The following is an 18,145-nucleotide window of genomic DNA, read 5'->3' as shown; positions in this document are numbered from 1 at the left end:
AGCATTTGAAATGTAAATAAAGAAAATAATTAAAAAAAAAAAAGAAGTCAAATAACCCAATTTTAAAATGGGGTGCAGAGCTAAACAGAAAATTCTCAAAAGAGGAAACTCAAATGGCTGAAAAAATAAAAACAAAAATGTTCAATATCGAATCATTGGGAAAATACAAATCAAAACCACTTTGAGATTTCACCTTATACAAAATAGAGCAGCTAAATTCAGTAAAAAACAAGTGACAGCCATGCTGGCAAGGATGTGTAGGAAAAAGAACACTCGTCCATTGCTGCTAGGAACACAAACTTCTACAGCCAGTATGAAAATCAGTATGGCAGTTCTTCAAGAAGATGGAAATCAATCTACCTCAATATCCACCTATACTTCTCTTGGGCATATACTCAAAGGATGCTTTATCAACTACAGTGACTCTTGCTCTATCAAGTTCATTGCTGCTGTACTCATAATAGCCTAAAACTGGAAATAACTTACATGTTCCTCAATAGATGAACGGATAAAAAAAAAAAATAGGGTACATTTTACACAATAAAGTAATGCTCAACCATTTTTTAAAAATTGAAATCATGAAATTTGCAAATGGATGCAACTAGAGAAAAATCACCCTGAATGAGGTACCCCAGACCCAGAAAGACAAATGAGATGTGTATTTGCTTGTATGTAGGTATTAGATGTTAAGTCAATGACAACCGATCTACAATACAAAAAAACACAGAGGGTGGGTATAGAGTAAGGGACTTGGGGAGACAGGTAGATAGACCCCTCTAGAGAACTCTTATAGATGTTGGGGGAACTAGAAAAGGGGATGAGAGAAGGAGGAATGGGGAGGACAGAGGGAATATCAAGAGCCATTTGAAGGATAGTATGGAAACCCAATACAGTAGAAGCTTTCTGAACTTTTTCCATATATGAAGGCAATCTAAATGACATCACCAAATAATAGGGGACACAGAGCCCCAACTAGACATCTATTATCACTAAATAAAGCTTCCAGTACTAGGATTGGGTTACATCTGATTGATTTGTTGGCCAAAGGTATATCATGAGAACCCCCCAAACACCCAGGCTGTTGCCAAGGCTATAAATTGCTCTTCACAAACTCATAGTGAGACCCCCTTGCTGAAGACAATGCCCACACAACTCCTCTGAACATAGGTAGGTTGAGCTGGTGCCTACATAGAGCCTTCACCCCTACAAGTTAGTGACTTAGGTATACAAATGCCACCAAAGGAGAAACATAAACACCAACCCAGCCGCAAATTCGTTGGTCTATGATGATGTTCTGCAAAATTCGTTAGTGCAATGGTTGAACAAATCTTATGGGAACAACCAACCAATATAAGAGTTGACTTAAGGCCCACTGCTAGAGATAGAAACCATACCCAGCACTGCTTGGATGACCAAGAACCTGAGACTAGACCTAGGCTAAAATCAAGTACTACTGTTCTAAAAAAAAAAATAATAAAATACTCCTAAGGAAATTCTGCTATATTCATACAACAGTGCATTGCTTCGTCATCCTCAGAGACGCTTCCTCTGGAATCAGATGCGCCACAGCCAGACATTATGCAGAGAGTGAGAGACCCTGGAACACTCAGCCTTTACTCAACAGGATGCCTCTATCAAGTCCCTCCCCTCAGGGCTCAGGGACCCTGGGGTAGGGAAGGCTGAGTGTTCATTGTGTAGACATTATCCAGTTTAGTGATTTATGGGATTCCTGAGTGGGTGAGCAATTGGGTCTCTGCATCTGTGTCTGTTTCTTGTGCCTTTGCTCAGGCTTTTTTTCCTTCTGTTTATTTGTTTTGTCTTATTCTAAAGGGCTAGTTTTTGTTCTAGTATAGTATAGTATAGTATCGTATCGTACCATATAGCATTGTATCATCACCCCTTAGAAGCCTGTTTATTTTCTGAGAGACAAAGCAAGGGTGGATCCAGATGGGAGGGGAAATGAAGAGGAACTGGAAGGAGTCAAGGAAGGGAAAAACCATTATCAGGATACATTGTGTGAAGAAAGAACATCTATTTTCAATAAAAGGAAAAATAGAAAATAGATTGAGGGTGTGGAATGGGGCAGTGGGTATGCTGGTTGGTTCTGTGTCAACTTGACATAACCTAGAGTCATCAGAGAGGAAGGAGCCGCCCTTGAGAAAATGCTCTCATGAAATCCAGCTGTAAGATATTTTCTCAAATAGTGATCAATGCGGGAAGGCCCAGACCATTGTGAGTGGTTCCATCCCTGGGCTGGTGGTCCTGGGTTCTGTGAGAAAGAAGGCTCAGCAGTCATGGGGAGCAAGCCAGTAAGCAACACCCTCCATGGCCTCTGCATCAGCTCCTGCCTCCAGGTCCTGCTCTGTCTCAGTTCCAGTCCTAACTTCCTTTGATGATGAACAGCAATGTGGAAGTGGACACTGAATAAACCCTTTCCTCCCCAACTTGCCTCTTGGTCATGGTGTCTCCTTGCAGCAATAGAAATCTTAACTAAGATGGTGGATAAATGTGCTTGGCATGCAATTGTGAGGACCTGAGTTTGAATTGTTCTAACCTCCACACATACACATAGCATGCATGTGCCACACTCACACAAAGAATATGCACACACACACACACACACACACACACACACAGAGAGAGAGAGAGAGAGAGAGAGAGAGAGAGAAACAGAGAGAGATGAAAAAGATTAAATAAATAAGCTAGTTCTTTACTCTTACACAAATAGTTCTATAATGCCTCCTTTATTATACCTTAAATATAACTGAAGGAATTTATATCAGATTTCTAAGATTCTAAGGGACCATATGAGAATTCACAAATGCTTTTCTATACTTTAAGACAACCAATCTCTAAATATCATTTCTAAGGCAGAAAAAGATAATCATTTTATGCTCACTAATAACCTTTCTAGTACTTTACACAACTCTAGAAGCAAGTATTTCTATAACTACTCGCAATCTACTAAATTTTAAGTTCTGTGGAAGTAATTGTGTTTGATGGTATTGCTAATGTTTGTTACCCATACAGGCCTGCTCCAAACTCTTACTTGATAAATGTCAAATGAATAAATTAAGTCTAACAACTTTCTCTGTTCTTTTTAAAATAATCAAGAAGAATTTTATTGAGTCCAAGTTTATTTAGTCCCAACTACTTCTTACATTGACCCTTAAACACCAAAGAACACAATTAAAAACACTACAAGATGAAAAAGCCTTCCACGCTCCTGAATTGGTCAGATTAACATTGTAAAAAAAAATGACCATCCTACCCAAATCGACTTACAGATTCAGTGCAGCATCAATCAAAATTCCAGCACCATCCCTCACAGAAATAGAAATGTATAAAACTAATCTTGAAATTCATATGAAACCAAAAATGACCATGAGCATCCAAAGCAGTGCTGGAGTAATAAAAACAGCATGGTACGGGTTGGCAGGAAGACAGACATGTAGGTCAGTGGGACAGAGCGGTTGACCTGAATGTTAAACCATACAATTCCGACTACCTGACTTTTACAAAGACACCAAGGATACCCTTTAGGAAAAAAGGCAGGACCTTCAACAAATGGGGTTTTAAAAACTAAGTATATACATGTAGCAGATGAAAGTTGATCTTTTTCTCTCACACTACCCAAAAAGTCAACTCCAGGCAGATCAAGAACCTCTGGTGTAAGACCTGTTTCAGCCTCTTGAGATCTGCGATTACAGGTGTGAGGGACTGCACCTGGCTCTCGTGATTCTTCTGAATGAGAGAAAAATTATAGCTGAAGCAGGGTATGGCTGTTTGTAAGTTACATAACAAGCCTCTTCTAGTTCTGGGATGTGGCTGAAAGAACATCCACGCCTGCAGCACCTCTGCCTTCGGTGTAAGAATTCTCAGGGTGGGTGCCCCACTCTCTCTATCGTGAGAAGAGAGACACAGGGCCATGTGCTACTCACAGTTGAGCCTCTGGGCCACAGGTCACTCTACTGATAGAGAAGGGAGAGAGAAAGAGGAAGGAAGACTGTTCTTCTTGCCTTCAGTAAAGCAGAAATGAGCGGTTCTTGGTCCTTCCGAGTCACAACCTTTCCTCACATACCACGTGCTAATGGGGCAAGTTCTTGCCTCTTCTTTGAAGAAAGCATAGTTTGAAGGGCTCATAAATTAAAGGGCTCTAGGCAGGAAATTTGTGGACATGTGTACCGTCCTGGGTGACAGAGAAACACTGTTTCTGAAGAAGACTGTCAGGCCAGAGATGTTCATTTGTTGAAAGCTATGATACACTGCCCATTGATGGAGGTGCCTCGGGCCCAGCATAAGGAAGAGTAACATGAGTGTGATGGTGCATGGGACATTGTTCTAAGGCCAACAAGAAGTCCCATGAGGATAGATCAGAGAAGAAATTGGGAACAAGCAGCATGAAACTTTGATATGTTCATCTCCAACAGTAAGAGAGACCGCTAATGACTTTGTCTTGTTAGTGATGTGGACCTAGTATTTGTCAAAGCAAAGCATGAAGAGAGCAAATGTTTGATGATGAGGATGATGAGGATGACAATTATGATGATGATGATGACGACGTCGACGACGACTATGATGATGATGACGAGATACAAGATGAATACAAAGAGAAAACAAGATGATTTCCCTGCAGACAGTGCATTGGCCTAAAACACTGACTTGGTGTGGTGGGCTGGACCGTGGGCTTTGCAGACGTGTGGGAGAGCACAGCCGCCTAGCTGTACCCAGATAAGACTGGAGTCTTTTTTGCAGCAGTACTTCAATTTCCTTGACCAGACTATTCATCGATTAACAATAAGATAGTAAATGCATTTATTAACATTGGAGTGTCACACAGACATCGTCTAAAAAACAAGTCACTTTTCTTTACTTGGTAATTCCAGAGAGATCTACACGTGATATATTGAGCACGTAGGGAAATTAAAGAAACAAACAGAAACAAAGGCATGCCTCTGTTAAGTTTGGTTATAAAAATAGTCGGAAGAGGAAATGAATGTTGGTCTGGAAAGCAGAGATATCAGATATTGTTTTCTCAAAAATGCCCAGGGAGTCTTAACTGACAGATGAACAGTCACCAAAGATAACACGATGGGAATTTAATGTAATGTTTCATCTGCGGGATATATTGGTTTTATTGTTTTCCAATATCAGTGGAGTCTGCCGAGCCTCTGTAATTTCATTGAGCTGTCAGGGCCAGAGAAAAGACCACTCTGAAACTCCCACTATGGCAAAGACGATCACGGCAGCTCCAAGTTATCTGAAGCGCTTGAAGCAGCTTCCCTTATCTTACGGAGACTACTTCGGGATGGTGATAACCAAGAAGAACAACTGTCGAACCCATTTGGAGATCTGTTTGAGCACTTGTTTGTTCTCTTAAATTGTCAGAATTTTCTAAAACTTGTTTTTCAAGACAGCTTTCGAATGCAAAGAGGCAGACTCAGAAATGCAGATTTAGCATAAGAGAATCTTGATTTTAAGCTGCCTGAAATAAAAACAATAGTAGCTGATATTTCTAGAGTAACTGGTGTGAAAGCCATAAGCTTATTAGTAAGCTTAATAAAATAATAATAATAATAATAATAATAATAATAATAATAATAATGTTGAGTGGTGAGTGGGCCTAAAAGGAAAGACAATTTTTCAGCAGTTCATGTGCCATCGTGGCTGAAACTTAAGGGAGTGAGTGAGAAGTCTTTTTCAAAAGGAGAAACTTCTTTGACAAAATGAAAGACTTCAGAAAGACTATGTGGCTTTTGTTTTTAAACCGATAATAAATTCCTTTGTAATTTAATCAACACATGCGGGAACTGCCACTGCGCAGATAATGAGCAAGAGAGAGCGAACGAGGTGCCTAACAGAGAGACTCGGTTTTTTTGAGATTTGAGTCTTAAAAAGAAATCCAGTAGAGAACAGAAGACAAGCAAAGGGGTTCTTGGGTGCATGGTGGGTCGGAAGCATCTTCCACGTGAGGAAGCGTCAGAGAACAAAGTAGAACAGGAGAGCACTGGCAGTCAAGAAGAAGTGACACACTACAGCTGAAAAGCATCCGGAGACACCAGAAAGCAGCAGACAACAGTCCACACAGCTCCGAAGCGGGATGGAGAGGACCAAGGACCCGAGCCTCAACCCAGGGAGCCCGGCAGCTCTAAGTGGCAATGGATTGACACCAGAGAAAGCCACACTTCCTACAGCCTTAAACGCAGGGCAAAGATGTGGTATGAAATGACTTCTGCCGGCAAGCCACCGCTGGAAGACAAGTCCATTACAGCTCTGCCCAGGTCTTAGAGGGCTACCACTACAATCCATGTTGAAAGTGGGCCTGTTGCTTGAGACTGAGCAAACCTGAAAACAGTAACAATAGCAGCTCCCGGATCTTGAGGAAGCCCTGCCACAGGGCCTGATGGGAGCCATGTAGTAGAGGCAGTCATGCACAAGGGACTAGTCTGGCACAGACCAGCCAAGAAGTTTAAGCTGGGAGCTCAGGCTGTGCTGTGGCTGCTGGAGAATTGCTGGTCTCACTCTCCCTGGATCGAGCCAGCTCAACTGCCACATTCAGTCAGATGCCCCTGGTTGCTCAGTCAGCCCCCAGCACCTTCTCATTCTTACCTGTGGCTTTTGCTCTTTGGGGCTAAGTCTAAGCCCTGGTCTAGCATGTCCTCACTTTCCAGACCCTCTTCATTCATCTATGGTGCTTTACGATGTTGCTGGGCAGTAACCCCAACGTGTCCAGACCATCAGACAGAGAGCCGGGGTTCTTCAGCTCTACCCATCCAGCACAGGAATCACCCAGGTTGGAGAAGAAAGACACACAACCACAAGACTTCAGAAAGACAAAGCTATTAATGACTCAATAAACTAGCAACCAGTAGAATGAAGGGATAAATTAGTGCATACCTTTCCATAATCACCGGGATGTAAATGGTCTTAACTTTTCAATTAAAACCTGCAGACCAGCTGAGTGGGACAGAAAACCAAAAGGATCCAACTGCTTCTTTGTCTACAAAACAAAGTTTGCCTCCCGTCTTGGGATGGAGCCTGGGCCCCTTGAATCACATCTGAGTTTTTTTTTTGTTTGTTTCTGGCTTCTTTCTAGGAACAGAAAATTACTCAGGTTCTTTCTTTTCACAAGTTGCAAGCTTAGCCCTGTGGGGTGTTAGTTGATCTTTTTGGTCTTTATGATCTTCTATCGATGAGAGTTAAGTATTGAAGTGATCCACTGTTATTCTATCAGGATATCTGTGCCCTTTTATGACCAGTGGTTTTATAAAATTATATATATATATATATATATATATATATATATATGTGTGTGTGTGTGTGTGTGTGTGTGTGTGTATGTATGTATTCATTGCATTTTTTTAACCGGTTCTCTTTTAGCACAGACTGTTCTTGAACTTGCTGAGGGTAACCTTGAACTTCTGATAGTTCTTCTTCTACACCCCAAGTTCTAGGGTTGTAGACCTGAAGCCTCCTGTCCATTTTACATATTAATGTGGATGAAGCCCAAGGCTTTGTGGGTGCTAGCCAGTCACTCTTCCCTAGCCTATTAAATCTTTTGAGCCACTGTTTTCTTTATTAATATGCAGTGACTGTCTACAAAGGTTACAATTAAGTTGTTATGAGTCTCAGAGAGACTTTGGACTTCATATTTTTTTTAATTTTTTTTTTATTTTATTTATTCTCCATTGCTCTCTTCAGATACACCGGATGAGAGCATGAGCCACCATGTGGCTGCTGGGAATTGAACTCAGGACCTCTGGAAGAGCAGTCAGTGCTCTTAACCACTGAGCCATCGCTCCAGCCCCATGGACTTCAGATTTTTCAAGTCTTGAGACTGAGGGACTGTGGGGACAAGACTCATGTTGCAGTATGCTGTGGCCGCAAGACTAGGAGAACCAGGGAGAAGTATGTGGTGGTTTGAAATAGATATCCCCCCAAATCCTCATGTATTTGACTAGTTGGTCCCTGGTTGGTGATGCTGCAAAGGGAGGCTAAGGAGATATGGCCTTGCTGGAGGACAGCTTTGCGGTTTCAGAAGCCACGTACCACTTCCTGTGTGCTGTCTGCTTTCTGTTGTGTGGTTTGAAATGTGAGGCCTCAGTCTCAGATCCCTGCTTCAGCTTCCACATTGCCTGGGTTCTGCTATTATGGGCCCTAAGTAAGATCTTCCTTCTATTAATAGAAAAACAAATCAACAAGTTTCAGAGCCAAGGCAGTCCATGGATCCGAGGAATTCAGCAAGCAACTACAGAATATTCCATGAGTTTGTTGTGACTATGCAATCTTTTCAGCAGCTTCTAGAACTTTCTCCATGATAAACCACACTTTTGTCCATAAATCAAGTTTAAGACGCAATCACAAAAAAAAAAAAAAAGAAATATTTCATGAGTCTTAATACATGAAATTAAAAGTATAAATCAATAGGAACAGACACTACACAAGCACCAGGATAAAACAATATATGTTTGAGTCAACAGAAACAGAAAGTATAGAAATACCAAGATGAGACAATATATGCTTGAATGAAACCCAGAAGGTATTCTTAAATCTTAAATTTCTACAATCAAATGGAGACCCAACTTTTCAGTCTTTGTGATATAGTAAAGGCAGGGAAGTTATAGCTATAAAGGCATTCATTATAAACATAAGCAATATCACAAGTAACTAATATAAAGATTCGCTTCAAGGTCTCACTAAAATAAGAAAAAGCCAAATTCAAAACTAGCAAATGGAAAAGAAGCAACTCCCGGGATGGGAATTAATCATTTGAAACTAAAAGAAAAACATGAGTACCTGTGAAATAGAGTGGGATTTAAAAAAAAAAAAAAAGACAAAGAAGATTGACAATCAGCTAGATTACGTGAGCGGGCAAGAGAGAAAGAGGGAGAAGAAACCCAAGTTAATAACATTAGAGGGGGAAGCCAGAGCATCAGCAGCAAATACTTTTAAACTTATAGTCCGAAAACATGGAAAAAAAAACAGAAGAAATGAACAAATTCCTAATCACATGTGAGACACTAAAATTGAAACAAGAGAATATAAAGAGCCTAAATTCAAAACTCAGTAACCCAAATTGAAACATGTTCTAATAGTACTTAAAAATTCTCCCAATAAGAAAACGTGTAGGATCAGAGAGAGGCTCTACCAGACGCCCATGCCCCTAAGGCAGCATCACAAGCCTCCAGTGGGAGGAGTGATTCCAAACTCATCCTTTAAAGCCATCATTACCCTGATACCAAACCAGAGAAAGACGTTACTAAAATAGGAACTACGACTTTGTTGCTTTGGTGAACATACACATAAAAATCCTTAAAGGAACATTTGCAAACTGAATTAAAGAATACTTTATAAGGATCATACACCATAATTAAATTGGTTTCATTCTAGGGATACAAGACTGATTCAAATACACAAACCAATAAATATACCACACCAATAGAAGGCCAAATAAATCAAATGATCATCTAAACAGATGCAGAAAAGAGACTTTGACATAAACTTAATATCCCTTCTTGATAAAAGCTCTGAAAAAAATCCTAATTGATTAAGGATGATAGCACAACAAAATAAAAGCTATCTACAATAAGCCAGGGTACCGTCAGCATTGTACTGAGTAGGAAAGAAACAAAAACATTTCCTCTAAAGCCAATAATGAGGATAAAGATATTGATCTTTCCAATCTGATTCAATACAGTGCCTAAACAAGAAATAAGCCAGAGAAAAAGTCAAGAGACATAAATAAATGGGATACAAACAGGAAAAGAAACATAAATTTTTCCCTATTTGCAGATTATGTGCCAATACACTTATAAGACCCTAAAGACACAACCAGAAAACTCTCATATCTGGTAAAACATCACAGAAAATTAGCAGTTTACAAAGCCAACACAGAAATATCAGTAACTTTTCTACATATAAGCAAATAGACAGAGAAAGGACTCTGTGAGCAATTCCATTCACAATGGTCATAAATACCCATACCCAGAAATACACTCACAGAAAGGGAAACTCCTCTACAATAAAGACTATTAAACACCAGAGAGAGTCAAGGGTGTATCTCAAAGTTAAACTACTTGCCCAGCATGCATAAGACCCTGGCTTTGCTCATGAGGGCTGGAGAGATGGCTCAGTGGTTAAAAGCACTGGCTACTCTTCCAGAGGACCTGAGTTCAATTCCCAACAACCACATGGCAGCTCGCAACTATCTGTAGCTCTAGTTCCAGAGGTCCCAACACCCTTACACAGAGATATATGCAAGCAAAATGCCAACACACATAAAATAAAAATGGGTCTTTAAAAGAGAGTAAATAAAAGACCCTGCCTTCAGTACCCAGGATCCTCCTCTACAGAGAAGCCCTAAGATGCCAAAGAAATGGAAGAAGACACTAAAAGACAGGAAGACTTCCCATGTGTATGTGGCTATGAAATACAGTGTAAGTCACCCAGATTATCCAAGGTGATCCCCAGATTCAATATGATCACTATTGAAAATCTGAGTACATCTTCACAGACACATAAAAGGCAATTCAGAACTTCATGTGGGTGAACAGATGATCCCCAAATAACCAAAACAATCCTGAACAAAATGAACAATGCTGGAGGCCTCTTGGCCTGGCTTCACATTTTATTACAAAGCTATAGTAAGAAAAAAAAAAAAAAAAAACCTCACACAGCTGGGACAGAAATAGACAGGTGGACCAATAAAATAGAATGGGAGCCAGAAATATTCATATTTTTAGCCATCTGATTCTTCTTTCTTGTTTTACATGTGCAGCGTATGGTATTCATTCATGTGTATGCATGTTGGCATGTGTGGGTACACCTATGTGCAGGTGCCTCTGTTCATGTGTCCTTGTGTGTAAAGGTCAAAGTGTACCTTCTTGGGTCACTATCATATATATTGAGGCAGGGTCTCTCCTCTGACCCCAGGACTCACTGGCACAGCGAGGCTAGCTAACCTCCTTGCTCTGAGCATCCTGGCCACCCCTCTTCAGAGCACTTGGATTACAGGCAAGCTGCTACACCTGCCCAGCTCTTAACCAGAGCCATTTGTCCAATCCCCAAATTCACACCCTTGTTCCGGATTCTCTGTCCTTACCAACCAATGAGTATTCATCTCTCATTTGGTGCCAGACAAATGTTCATTTGTCTCAGAGAGGTAGACAGAAATCAGGTGGCTGCACCTCATAGAATTTAAGAAAGTTGCCCTGTTTCACTGACAGTCAGAGCAGAGTTCTGGTCTCCCCGAATCTTCTCAGCAGTCACGGCATCTTTGGGAACATGACTTAAGTGTTCCACCAATTTTGCTTCCATCAAAACAAAACTAAGCAAGAGCTGGGGGTATCTCTCAGTGGTAGAGCCCTTACCCAGCACATATGAGGATCTAGGCTCAATTCCTAGCGCCAACAAAAGAAACCTAAATAAAACAGTGCATGTAAATAAGATAGGTGTTTACTTTTTACACACTTGCTCAGGGCCTCCTCTGCTCCCCACAGCAGCATGTAAATCTAGGGAAATAACTTCCTACTACAGCTTCTGTCAAATGAGGACTCTCGTCTGATCACCGCGGTACTTATTTTCATTCCTAAGGTGGTCATACATCAGCCCCACAAATTGGTTTTTGATTTGTTTTGCTCAAATATTTAAGTTATAATTGAAACTTATCAATAAAGCTGCTGAAATTATCTAAACTAACCTTCCCGCCTTCTAATTTAAATAAAATAAATTTAATCTACTTGTGTCCCTAGTCTGATGTTTTTCTTAAGTCTGTCCTAAAAAAAAGGCAAACAGCCTGGATAGGAATAACTGAAAGTACAATTTGACTCCTAGTGTTACAGCATCTCGACGTCCACACGCTAAGGCAAGGCACCCTATCAGAGAGCCCCATCTTCACCTCACCTGTGTCTTTCCTTTTTTAAGTATTACTGTTACACTTAGGTTAGAGGACAGGTTTGTAGATCTGATTCTTTCCATTTACCTTCATGGTGTCTCGGGGGGTTGAACTCAGGTCGCCAGACTCATCCATGAGCGCCTTTACCCACTGTGGCATCTCATCAGCTCTGACTCCTTCTTTGTGAGGAAGTGACCCTCACCCCACTGTGATCGGTAGGGCTGACAATTTTGTTGGAGCTGAAGAGACGGCTTTGTGGTTAAAGGTGACTGTTGCTCTTGCAGAGGACCCAGGTTCAGTCCCCAGCATCCATGTGGCAGCTCACAACCATCTGTAACTCCAGTTCTGGGGGCTCGGACACCCTCATCGGGCCTCTCAGGGCACTGCATGTATGTAACATACACATATAGATGAAAGCATGCATACACATAAAAATAATTTTTTTCACAATGCTAGGATTTCTACGTAAGCTAGTAGCTGAGGCTTTTTGTAGCTCCCTCGCCAGCACACACATTTTTTTTTGCCTCTGAGCTTCACCTAGCCTGAGAACAACCTCCTCAACACGCTTTGATAATTGTGACATTTCGGTGACATTTTCCTATTGAATCATAGATTAGTCTTTCTTGTCTCCTCTATTAATCTGAAACTCCTTCAAGACAGGTATTTGACTAGTTTTAATATATTCCTAGAGCCTAAAGAATAAAAAGAGCTGCAGCTTTAGAATGAGTCAGACCTACATTTGAAACCTTAGGGCTGAGTGGTACGGGACCAGGTGTGTCATGCAAGTGTCACATCGGCTCTCTGTCTCAATTTGGTCACTTGAAAGTTGTTAAAAATAGTATCTAGTTCTCCCTAAAGAGCTGTATTATTAACTAGTGTTATATTATATAATATACTATAATATACACTCATATGTATAGATGGTATTATAACATATAATATTATATTAACTAATGTTAAATAACACTAGGTCCACAAACACCTAGCACAGTTTCTAGTACACAGTTAGAATGCCATGTAGGGTTATTATCTCATGGTTATTTAATAAATAATAGTGTTACTTTACTTCAAGAGCACTGAAACTTTTCACGCAATAGATACATTTTGCTAAATCAAATCTGCTTGAAATACAGAAAGCCCTACCTATTGATTACTGTATAGAATTTATTCACTATAAAATCTTAGAGAATGTCGTATGTTTGTATATGTGTGTAATTCCATCTGGATAAAAACACATTGCTCAGTGAGGCTCAAGGACTTAGCACAAACGTGGACCTCAGAAGAGCAACTATAAGCATTTCCAAATGAAGCCATGCAGCTAGGGAGGAAAGCTTGCTGGTAACCAAACCCAGCTGCTGATACGAGCCGCTGAGCTGTGCTCCTGGCCCGAGTCACGGAATTTTAAATCTTACATCCTTATAAGCACGAAATCCCCACTTTTCTGTTAAGGAATATGAGGGTTTTTTTTAAAGGCTGTGTTTTTGGAAGTCCATACAGTCAATACAAAGCCAAACCTTGTAACTGCCTTCTGGATTTAAAAGTACACACCTAAACGCAAAGTCCCCGTATTTCTAATTACCTGAATACCTGAACAATCTGAGTGCAAACCTAACAATACTGAAGTAGCAGGATAGACAGGTTGCTTCTGCTGCAGGAAGACACTGCGCTCAACTCTTCCTATACATACTGCAATTACTGCGACAGGAATCTGTATTGTTTACAAATACAGCATTTTTTTTCTCTTGTTACATATTCAAATGTCTTAGCTTTTGGAATGCTTCTCTCCCTCTGTCCTTATTTGACAATTTTTTTCTTTGTAATTAGCCCTCAAGCATAGGACTTCTTTTCTATTAAGTTTTAAGCCCAATTCCTGTTGTAATTTCAGATGTAATTACAGCTCCTTTCTGGCCAGAACTCTGAGGTGAAGCACACATTCACACTGCTCTGCGCAACATACATTCCCCTTTATATTTTATTCTTCAAGATTGGATTTGAAAGGGCAGTAAGTAATAGCTTGTGACCCAATAAATGAATTAAGAGAAAGAAGAAAGGAAACAATGACCCGCTCACCGCAAAGGTGTCGCTCTTGCGTGCCTTATTTGGACATGATGGGAAACCTCCCCACCTCCCTTAAAGGAAAGAGACTTCCTCTCATGTCAACGCAGACGAGGCTGGCAAAGCATCACCAAGGCACACATTTCAGAAAGGAAGCTATCTTGAGTGTTTTCTGCAGTGCTAAAATGTCCCTGCGTAGTAGTGGCATTCTGCAGACTCTTCCTACGTGTCTTCCAAAGAAGGATGTCCACAGGTCTATGTACAGTTTCTTTACATAAGTAAGCATCAAAGTCAAGTCAGCTGGCTGGAGAGACGGCTCTGTGGATAGGAGCACCTGTCCAACAAGCGAATGGACAAGAGTGCCAATCATCAGCACACAGACGCCATGCCAGTAAGCATGGGGACGAGAGACGTGCAGGTTCTGAAAGCTTGCTGGCCAGCCAGCTTAGCTGAAACAGTGAGCTTCCTGCTCAGTGAGAGACCTTGTCTCATGGCAATAAGGCGGAGAGCAATTGAAGAAGACACCCATTGTCCAGCTCTGGCCTCCTCTCTAGGATGCACAGGCGCGCGCGCACACACACACACACACACACTCCTATGCATGCAACATATGCATACACATGCATGCAACATACATACACAAACATGCAATACACAGACTCATATGTGACACATTCACACACCTGGAACATGTACATTCACATGCAACACTAAGGCACATGCACTATACACACAGACACCACTTCTATACATGCAACACTTAGATGCATGCAACATACACACACACACACACACACACACACAGGCACACACACTTGAGTCAGAGAAATAATTTCTCTCAGATAGGCAAAAGAAAGGGAGAAAGAAAAGAGAGGAGGAAAATTAGCTCTTAAAATAACATTTTAACTAAAATTTGCTTGGATATAAGCAGATATTATTGAATAGTAATGTTAAGGTACAATTAAGGAATCTCAAATAAGTGTTGTTTGAGCAAGTCAGGTACACAGCTATCACGGAATTTATCACCCTGCACTGAAATTGCCCAGATGCCTGTATATCTCTCCCCAGTAGACAGAGAACTTCCTGAGGGCAGAAAAAAAATCATCTCATCCAGTTTATCTCACAGTGTCTGGTACACCGCGGATGCCCAATAATTATTTGAAGGAGAAAAGGAAAGGGAGCCCTTCAGGTTGACACACAGCTCGGCTCCATTCCCTCGGATGTAATCAAGCACGGTTGGTGGGCTCTGCCGCGCGCCCCAGCCTCTGGCCAGCAGAGGTGGGGAAAAGACGACATGACACGTACACCAAGGCAGGGTTCAAGCAGCTTCCGCAGCTTCCTCTGCTTTATTCTGGGGGGTCGCCCAATTTATCTGCATCCATCCTCTGCACTCGGCTCTCACCACTCTTCATCATCCAATCAGCATTCAGCACGCTCTGTACATGAGCCATGCACACAGACAGGGTGAGCGTTGATAGGCCAGTGACTCAATATCATGCTGTATGACGCTATGTGTCAGGCAGGCAGTGCAGGATCATTCAAGTGCGCATGTTCAGGTTCTTGGTAAACAAGCAGGGATCACAGGGCTTGGCAATGAGCCAGGGCACCATCTTGGCCCATGCGGCCACACCCGCTTCCCACAGGGCTCATTCTTCACTCAATGCATACTAGACAGACCCTATCCTCAAGCGGCTTGAGCTGTAGACTGGAGAAGGCAAATGTGGAGAAAGCCCTGCTCTTTAAACAGTTCATCCATGCTTGCATCTCCTTCACTGAGGCTCCAGCCCTGACATGTCAGCCTGCCCAGTGTGCCACCTAAACCCAACTGGATCAGAATCAAAGTGCCTGCCGGCTATGTCTACCCTGTTCACCAGCCACTGGCTTCAAGATCAGTAATTCTCTCCAGGACTGAGGTTCCCCTCAGCTCTCCAGGGTGGTCTCTAAAGTCTCCAAGCAATACATAAGAGTTCCAGAGTCTTTTGTAAATGGTGCTAAGGATGCAGCCAATGGGCAGAATGATTTCCTAACAGGCGTAAGGCCCTAAGTTCACCACCCTCCCCAGCACTCCTGATAATAAAAGTGATTTCTTTCCACGATACTTCCCAGGACCAGTGACATTGCCAATGGACTGGCTTTCCATCTGGATCATCATCTATGTAAAGACCAATAAAAATTAAAATAAGAGGTTATTTTCCTACCCAAAAAAATAAGATGTTGCAGAGAGAGAGAGAGAGAGAGAGAGAGAGAGAGAGAGAGAGAGAGAGACCACCTTTCCTGAGAGCATTAACTTAAAAAAAAAAAAAAGAAGTCTAAGCATATCTCCATAAAGTCTCAGAAATGAACATAAATCCTTCTGAAAACTAGGTGGGCTCATTCCAGCTTGATGAACAGCTCTTTCTCAAGTCTTTGACGATTTCAAGGGTGATCATACCTCTGTCTCACAGCTACTGAGGGAGAGAGGAGCCCGACCTAGGTGGATAGCTTTGAAAACTGCATCCTGTCATAGAAATGGGTTTGCCTTTCTTCTCAATAAGGCCAATTAACTAACACTGAAGCCCATCCAAATTACCAGGTGACCCTAGGATTAATGAGAAAGTTCTATTGGATTCTCTCTCCTTAGGCCTAATCTGTGAAATATGTGTGTATTCTCTTCCTTAAAGCCTATTTTTCATGTGTGTGTGTGTGTGTGTGTGTGTGTGTGTGTGTGTGTGTGTGTGTGTGTGCTGTATCTGCTTAACTATAATACTTTCATGAAACCGATTTCTGGGGGTGGGAGAAAATTGTGTTAATTATGTTTCCCCATTGTTGATTTTTTTATAATGGTTTTGTCATAACTGATACTATACTTTAAAAGAAATCATTTGAGCATTTGATTTATACCATATATATACTGGCTGGTTTTGTATGTCATCTTGACACAAGCTAGAGTCATCAGAGAAGAAGGAGCCTCAGTTGAGGAAATGCTTCAGTGAGATCCAGCTGTAAGGGATTTTCTCGATGAGTGATTGATGAGGGAGGGCCCAACCCATTGTGGGTGGTGCCATCCCTGGGCTGGTGGTCCTGGGTTCTCTAAGAGAGCAGGCTGAGCAAGCCAGTAAGCAGCATCCCTCTGTGGCTTCTGAATCAGCTCCTGCCTCCAGGTTCTTACCCTGTCTGAGTTCCTGCCGTGACATCCTTCAATAATGAGCAGCAATGTGGAAGTATAAACCAAATAAACCCTTCCTTCCCCAAGCTGCTTTAGGCCATGGTGTTTCATCACCGCAACAGACAGCTAAGACAATATAGTAAGAGAAATTCTATGGCACAGATGAATTCAGGACTCAGTAATAGAAAACTTAATAAAAATTAATATAGATAAAGAAGAAATGTCCTTTCTAGGTCTAAAACTACAAAAGTTTCCATTTTTAAGGAAATCAAAAGATGCGGCTTTAAAAGTTCAACTTAAAAAGCAATTTAAGGAGGAAGTTTTTGTAGTGTGTCCAGTGTGTGCAGTTTACCATGTTGACGGTGGAAGGCATCAAAAACAGCAGCCAGGAAACAGTAACTTTCCAAAAGATGAACACCTAAAGGACAAAACTAAGTGACTCCTGAAAGGCATTCATCTAACAAAGAGATTGGGGAGCAGGAAGTGGCTTCCTGGGCTCTGTCCCTGCTGTCTAGCCCAAGGTCCATGGAACTCTTTGCTTCCTACTTCCTGGCAGCCATTTTGCTCTTCATCGATGCCTTGCTTTTCAGATGGGACTGGGTGTGTTGTTATTACTGCTTCTGTTTGGTCCTCACACACTCTTGGTTCCCAGCATCAGCATCACCATCACCATCACCACCACCACCACCATCACCACCACCACCACCACCACCACCACCATCACCAACACCACCACCATCACTACCACCATCACCACCACCACCACCACCACCATCACCATCACCATAACAACTCCCCATCACCATCAGTATCAACATCAGCATCCCATCAGCATTGATTCAGCATCCCATCAGCATCGCATCAGCATCAAAACAGGGCAATGCTACTTTCCTGGGCTCTGTCTCATCTGTCTGCTCATCCCATGCATCTGCAGAAACTCCTGTGCTTTATTTCTCCTTCATCACTTTGACTTTTCTGTGCTGCATCTAAACAGGTGAGCTGGCTATATTTGTAGCTGTGATTCCTACTATGATGCTAAAGCAGTTAGGACT

The 18,145-nt window shown here is 41.7% G+C and overlaps 1 protein-coding gene across 3 annotated transcripts in view; it reads right to left on the bottom strand.

Annotated features, from left to right (window-relative positions):
- Nucleotides 1-18,145, bottom strand: part of Ctnna3 (catenin alpha 3) — a 1,475,129-nt gene that overhangs the window by 1,282,957 nt on the left and 174,027 nt on the right. The gene's annotated exons all lie outside the window — the stretch shown is intronic.

The sequence above is a fragment of the Mus pahari genome, chromosome 9 (assembly GCF_900095145.1).
Source record: "Mus pahari chromosome 9, PAHARI_EIJ_v1.1, whole genome shotgun sequence".
Lineage (NCBI taxonomy): Eukaryota > Metazoa > Chordata > Mammalia > Rodentia > Muridae > Mus > Mus pahari.
Note: the sequence above shows the minus strand (reverse complement) of the source record. Positions and strands in the feature narration are given on the sequence as shown.